Here is a 7,974-nt window from a genome sequence, read left to right as displayed (position 1 = left end):
GAAACATGACTTTAGGGGTGGGTGTCTGTACTGTTCAAATTGTCATATATGTATTTAATGTAAAAGAGATTAGGTAAAGAACCTCTCATTAATGCGAAGGTGACGATCTCTGTGATCTTTATCCCTTCAAAGGGTTTCTTGAGGCATATCTAGTAAGAGTGGCATCTTGGCTAAAAAGGGGATTGGTTCCTCGGGATCCTTCCTTTGTCCACTATAGGGTCACCCGTGTTTATGACTGTTGGGTTATAATGAATTGACTCTTTGCAAATTAATTAATTATCTAAGTTAATTAATTAGGTTCAATTACATGCAATGGCGTGGTAGCACAAACAAATCACCCATTAAACTAAATACAGTGGAAATTAAATTGACATAGTGATTTGTTTACGAATGGAGAAAACCTCTAAGGCAAAAACTCTTATTGAGTGATTTTCAGGGCACTACTCCCAATAATCCACTATTACCAATCATAAACGTTACAAGTATAAAGAATCTTATCAAATCCTTTGGTCTATTCGAAATACCAACCTACAGTTAAACTCTTACCCCAAACCTAATTGGGCTTGTATTGTAGTGGCAATCTTCCAATTTAATGCACAACTTTCAGTACGTGACTAACCATGATACATAAATCCAAATACGTAACTAACACCAGCAACTGGAAGAAGATGTTAGCTGCAAAGTTCTTCAGTTCATATCAGGGAAGGGAGGTCTGGACGAATAGGAGATGGCCTAGTCGCTTGGCAAACTGCATGTCATGGACGACCCTTCTGGACGAACCACAGATGCCATTTTTTGCTATCCCATCACTTTTGTTATTCATATCTGGGCCAACATAGTTATTGAGAAGGGTGGTGTAACCATCGCATACCCTTGATGCGATGGTCACTTCACAAGTATAAGTGCTTGTGGGGTGTAGGGGGTCATAGACTATGGTTCAAGTCTCTAGGAAGAAGTTTCATACACATATACACTTAGATTATGTTAAGGTAGAATTTCTATCTTGTATAAAAAAAAGAAAAAAAAATGTTGTATAAAATCTTTTTTTTTTGGGGGGGGTAAAAAGAGGGGATGTTTTATTTAATTAAGTAGTAGTTACAAAAGTTGGTCCATTAGTCATCCTTGAGCAGAGTCTAGCGTTCAAGGATATTAAGGAACACTCTCTAGGAGTGCTTTTTCCAAAAGATCCCATGTATAAGAATTAATTACAAAAGTAGGACGTTGTGCATATTCCACTAAGTTGCTTTTTTGCATTACTCCTCTCTTGGCCAGACCATTTACAATATTATTAGCTTCATGGAAGATGTGGCGTGGTAGAACGGTTCATACTCTACTTAGTAGAGCCCTGCAATCACAAATTAACGAAGCTATAGTCGGAACTGTAGTTCCATTTGATGTTAACCAACATATCACAATTTCATAATTAATTTGTAGGTCTATAAATTTGTAACCAAGTTCCCAAGCAATTAATAAACCTTGTCTAACTGCCCATAATTCTGCAACCATTGGCGGCTCCGCATGCAAGCCAGGGTGGTCACAAGACCACCCTGACTTGCAAAAAAAAATTGCATATATACACTTGCCAAAAAATTATTATATAATAAACTAACCTATTGTGATCACCATAACAAAAATGTTGAACACCCTGACTTAAAAATTACAAAAAGTTGGGTTCAACAAAAATAAAAATAATACTACATTCACAACATTTTTACAATACTTTTACAACAAATCCAATATGGTAAGTTGTTACTAATTCTAATTTGGGCCTAATAATGATATTATTATTTTACTCACTAATAACAGCTTTTTGCATAAGAATTATTGTAATGTTGTGGATGTAGCATTACTCCAAAATTAATTCTGCTCCCCAAAAATAATCCTTAATCCCTTTTATAAAATTAAAAAGAAAAATCTTTTATAACAATAATAAATATTAGCCCAAATAACAACAAACATAAACCAAACAAAAACAAAACAAGATAAGACCAAACAACATCAAGTGATCAAATTATTCAACAAAAAGATAAAAATCGCTAAATATTCAAATTTGTAGCTCGTTCAACCTATTCTATAAAAGTAATTTCTAATTTCATTTTTCCCTAAAAAATACTATCAAGAAAAATATTGTAATTGTCAATTTTCCTTAATAGTGACGACAATTTTCTTTTTTGGTTTTATAGTCTCAACAATTTTGCTCTCTTTAACGGCTCGACTTACAGTTATAGTAAATATTCAAATTATCACTTTATTAAATTTTATATAATTTAAAATTTTTAATGACTACCCTAAAAAATTTCTAGAGCCACCATTGTATGCAGCATTATTTGTACTATGTGAAATGAACTATTTATATAATTTGAATACATGGAATTGTTGTTGTTGTTTTTTTTTTGGTTGAAGGCCATCGATCCATAATTGTTGTTGGTTGTTGGAGAAGAGCAATAAGGTAAGCTGGTAAGGTGGCATGGGCTTGGAAGCAAACCGCATGCGGCGTGTGAACTAAAATCCATGAAAAAAGTGAAGATGATTTTGAACGCAACGTACTGGTATATAAAATATTTTCAAATTTCTACACCTGTCCCACATGCATTATATGGGTCCCACCATCATTTTCTACGGTTCTAACATTATTGATGTAAAACACTAAAACAGTACATGCTATTACGAGTTTACCAAAATTATAAAAAAAAAAAAAAAAAAAAAAAAATACATGTTATAGGCAAAGAAAAGGAGCTTTAATAGACGGCTCTAATCATTTTGATATTCACTTTTCACTCTAATAATTTTAATTAATTAATTCTTTATTATCTTGCTATTATCTTGACTAACTTTTATAATTTGTTTGTGACCACAGGTTTTGTAAGCAAAGGGGTCTTGGTTTAAGTGAACGAGAGATACTAATTAAAGTGATGAAAGAAGGTAGATAATAGCCACATGCGTAAATATAAAAAAATTGATATATTTAAAAAAAAATCACAAAAAATATATAAGTAATCATATCCAAATAGTAAATACACAAACAAAAATCCATGTGAAAGCACACGACATCTCATACATTATTATCATTTCATTATTATTATGAAACATCAAATATTATATAACAAAAGTTGTTGTGGGATTTGGCCCTCCTTGTTTTGTTTCCGTTATTAAGGATAAGGCATGTGGCTTCCTGTTATGATCTTTGTTTCCGAATAAGACTTGCAGTTCAAATAAAAATAAATAAATAAATAAACATTAAAATTTGTGATTATGTGAAATGCATTCAGTTATTACCAGAGTTGTAAAGTTAATCATTTAATTATTGTCATAAAAAAAAATAAACCAGTTTTTAAGGGTAAGTTCCACACACGAGTTCCTAACATTTTTTTTCTACTAAAAAAAAGAATTATTGTCATCAAAATATTATATATCATATATTATATAACAAACATCGAGTCTTAAATGGCATAAGTTTTTTTTCTTTTTTTCTTTTTGTGGAGAAACAAATATGTTTTTTTTTTTGAAAACTTGGAGAAACAAAGATTAAGTATGTACTTAAATTGTCATTAAGTATGTAATTAAATGTGTGTAATCTAAGTATGTAATTAAATGCATGTAATTGTCATATTTGCTAAAATTGTCATTAAGTATGAAATTAAATAATAATAAAATTTCGAAAAAATAAAATAAATTGATCACATGAAAAAAAAAATCTATAAAATTAATAAAAATAAGAGTTGAAAAAAAAAACCATAACTTTTTGTTGATGCCCATTTTTGCAAATCTGTACCCAAAGGCCCATGAGGAAGAAAGCCCAATGAGCAAGGCCCAAAGACCCACTAAGAAGAACGAAGAGCAAGAAAGGTCCAAAGAAAGAAATACAAATCTATGGCAAAATGCAAATCTGCTACAAAATACACATCTGCCGCAAAATACAAATCTACCGCAAAATATAGCTTTACCGCAGAATATAGTTGTCTAGCAAAATGGCTTCGGCAGATGAAGACACAAGTCCCTATTCTTCGGCAGGAGGCTTTACTGCAGTAGAATACAGATTTACTGCAGAATACGGTTTTTCAGCAGAATACAGATTTGCCGCAGAATACAATTCTCTAGCAAGATAACTTCAGCAAATGAAGATAAATTAGGCCCAAGACCCTTTTGATCTAGTCAACATTATTTGGCCCACAAAGGCCCAAATCATTTTGTATAAAAAGGATAGGCATGAAAACTGATATGAAAAAGAACGATGAAAGGAAACAAGAAGCAGCAAGAAGTGTCAGCAGCAGGAATCACGTGAAGGAAAGAAAAGCCCAAACTAAAGAAAATGACAAACACAACAAGAAATGTGTGAAAGACTTGCAACAAGACAAAACAGAGCTGATCTACTACGGCAGGAACAGCGTGGGAATGAAAAAAGATAAAAATAGAAGGGCTGGGGCACCACCAACCTGTACCCAGCCAATACAAGGGAGGTAGGCCCATGGTCAAAGAGATTCAGAGGGCGTGGTTTGGTGGTGGGGGGAAAAGGGGGTCTATACTTGGTTTCCTGCCATAACTTCTTTTGGAAATATATCCTATTGGGACGGTATCTTACCCAAAAGAAGTAATAAATGATTGGGACCATCTGATGCATGCCATAGAACTAGGTAGTGAGGTAACTCAATCCTAATCTTTGAACCTAGAGATAGAGGTATACGGTAAGAACAAACAAAAGAGAATTTTGTCACACAGCAAACATGTTCTGAGCATATGGCAGTGGTGGGGGCAACCAATGGGTGAGTGGGTAATCTTGAAATGATGCCCACAACAAACCAAAAACAGTTGGTGAAGTCTTAGAGGTAAAAGGGAGAAATCTCATTGAATCAATTTGCTATAAAAGGAAGGTAACCGCGGCAGAAAAAAGGGGAAGACCGAGGTAGAGAAAAAAACAGGAGAAGAAGAAAAACACCCAGGGGGAGGGGGAAAAGCACCTAAGGAAGGAAACCCATGATAAGAGAGTAGTAAATACCCAGATAGAGGAACCTAGAAAAAGGAAAAAGATTCAAGTGAGAAAAAAAACCCACGGCAAGATAGTAGTTAGAAACTAAGAATAAAAAAAAAGAACACAGAGAAAGAAAAATGAGAGAAAACGTGGCAGGAATAGGGGCATGCATCAATAGACCATCTTTTTCCTCCCTCTTAGCAAACCCACTTTTTGAAATCTCCAAAAGTAATAGCTAGTAGCCATTTAGACCTATTCTCCAAAATGCACAACTTCTATGGTAAGAGCCTATGACAAGGTTGTTCAAGTTGGAGTTTGAGTTCTTTCTTGGTTTACTTATTCTATAGGCAAATTCAATATTTAATTTTGATTGCAAATATATTTGATTTCTCTCATTATAACTTATATCTGCCGTATTTAGTCATCTTGCTGTAGCACGTTTTTATCACGTCTGCTGCATCAGTTATCCTGCTGTGGTGTCTTTACTTGCTGTACTAGTTATTCTGCTGTAGTACCTTTTTATTATATTTACTATGTTAATTATTATACAAGCTAAACCTTTCTTGCTGAAGCTTTCTTCTTTATTTGTTATTACGTGTTTTACTGTTGACACAAACTAATCATTATCCTGCCATAAGTATATATATACATATATCTTTATTTACGAACATGTGTACATATTTGAGAATATACTAACCCATTTAAACTAACATTTGTTTGATGAGTATTTTCTTTGGGTTTTAAATTTGTATATATGCAGGAAGTGGAAAAGTATTTTTGCAGTAAAAATGAAGAATAGTCATTCACACAGTAGAAGGCTTTAAAGCACAGCAGATAGCTTTAAAACACAGCAGAAAACTTTAATGCACAGTAGACAGCTTTGTTGCATAGCTGAAGTCTTTGCGGCAAAAAGCTTTACTACACAATGGAAAGCTTTATTGCACAGCAGAAAAGTTTTACTGCATGGCAGACGGTTTTACTACACAGCAGAAAGTTTTGCAACACAGCAGAAAAGTTAGACCCGTGGCAGAAACTGGAGAAAAGTTCCTTCTACAGCAGAAACGTCAATCCTGCGGCAGAGACTGGTAATGGCAGAAACAGAAAAGTCAATCCTGCGGCAGAAACTGAAGAAAAATTTCTTCTGCGGTAGAAATAGAAGATAAGCCCATTTTGCAGCGTCTTCCCTTGGACTTGGACTTGGACTCAACGTTTGCGCACAAGCCGGACCAAATTAAGTTGCAGTTGGACCGGTCTTAACTCTCTTACTCAGAATACTTAAGCCTACTACCGCGGGAGGCAGCCCAGCCTAACGCACAACAAAAAGGCCTCTACACTTTTTTATTTGATCAACATAAATTTTTTTATGGATTTGGACCGAAAACTTGAATTGAATAAATTTAAAATTTAAATTATTCAATTAAACAAAAGTAAAATTAGAGGTTTAAAATGAATTTTAGTCAATTTTGTTGAGGCCCATTTTTGGCAAAAAAGAAAAAAGAAAAAAAAAAGGCCAATGGCAAGAAGAAGCCCAACAATATGATAAGGAGTGAAGAAAGAAGAATTAGCAAAGTAGGAAAAATCATTAGGCTCGAATGGCAAGAACAATGGTACACAGGCCCACAAAATAGTAAAAGGACCCCAAAGAAAGCAAACAGGCCCAAGGGAGCCCCAAAGAAGAAAGTAATCAACTCATGAGAATCGTAAGAAGTAGAAAGCAAGTAAAGATGGGCCGGAGGAACCTAAAGAAAGGAATTAGTAAATGTGATTGGTGCAAAGGCCAACAAACCCCAAAAGTAAAGGATATGGTAATTGGGCGGGGGAAGCTTGAAAGATTTAGCAAAAACTCATGGGAATGCAAGAATGAGATGAGCTAAGGATGTTCAAAGGAATAAAATGGGCCGAGGAAGCCCAAAATGATATGAAAACTGACCCAGTAGAGATACTGGGCGATGTGAACTAAGAGAAGGAATAATACATAGCAAGCCTAAGGGAGGTCCAGCAAGCACAAGTTAAGTGATACCACAGTAGAAGCAATGCAGCTACGTGGCAGGAATACCAACTGGCCCACAAACCATAAGTAAAATGAGACAGTGGCTAAATTAAAGAAGAAAAGGCCCATGCCCAAGCAATACCCAGCCTAAAAGAGAAACGAAATGCAAAGAGTGAAGACCCAATGACCCATCCACGCCACAAAGAGTTAAAAATAAGCAGTAAAATGCGCAGTAAGACCAGACAAACCTGCCGCCACCACTACCATGTGCTAGCTACGCCACGTTTCATTCCTAGACAAAGGGAGTTTTGTTTTATTTTCTTGTTTTTCGTAGCACAAGGTAGTAGTGGTGGCTGGGCAGCCAGCAAACTAGTGGGTGGTCTAGGAAGGACACCCATAATAGGCCAAAAGCAATTAAAGGGTAAAATGGTAAATCTTATCACGACAGACAGTATAAAAAGGCCTTAGCCATGTATAGTAAACATGGGAGAACAAGAACAACAGGAAACATAGAAAGAAGAGAGAAATAGAAAGCAAAGAAAAAAAAAAAAACAGAGAGGATAAACCAAAAGAAAGAAAATAAGAGAATAAGAAGTGAAGTGAGAAAAACAAAAGTGTGATAGGGCATGCACCAATAGGCTACTCCCTTCTCTCCTTCTTAATAGCCTACTCTCTTGCAAGTTAAAGGATTTGAGATTAAGCCACTTAGGTCTATTCTTTCAAAGTAGGCAATTTCTATGGCACGATTTTCCTGTGAGATTGCCTATATTAGAGATTGGTTCCCTTCTTAAACTTAAATCTACTAAGGAGCCAAGTTTAGCAGACTAATCCCCTTCCCCTCTTTTGTCATTATTGTTTAAGCATTAACATTATTCTTTTCATTATTGTTGCCATGCTCATATTATTGCGTTTTTCTTGTTGCAAAGTTATTTAAATATTATCTTTGGTTGGTAGCAAGCACCTTAGTTAGAATACCTCTTTTTTATTACCATGTTATATTATGTCTCTCCTGCCATAA

The sequence above is a fragment of the Quercus suber genome, unplaced genomic scaffold, assembly GCF_002906115.3.
Source record: "Quercus suber isolate HL8 unplaced genomic scaffold, Cork oak 2.0 scaffold_187, whole genome shotgun sequence".
NCBI classification, from domain to species: Eukaryota; Viridiplantae; Streptophyta; class Magnoliopsida; order Fagales; family Fagaceae; genus Quercus; species Quercus suber.
Note: the sequence above shows the minus strand (reverse complement) of the source record.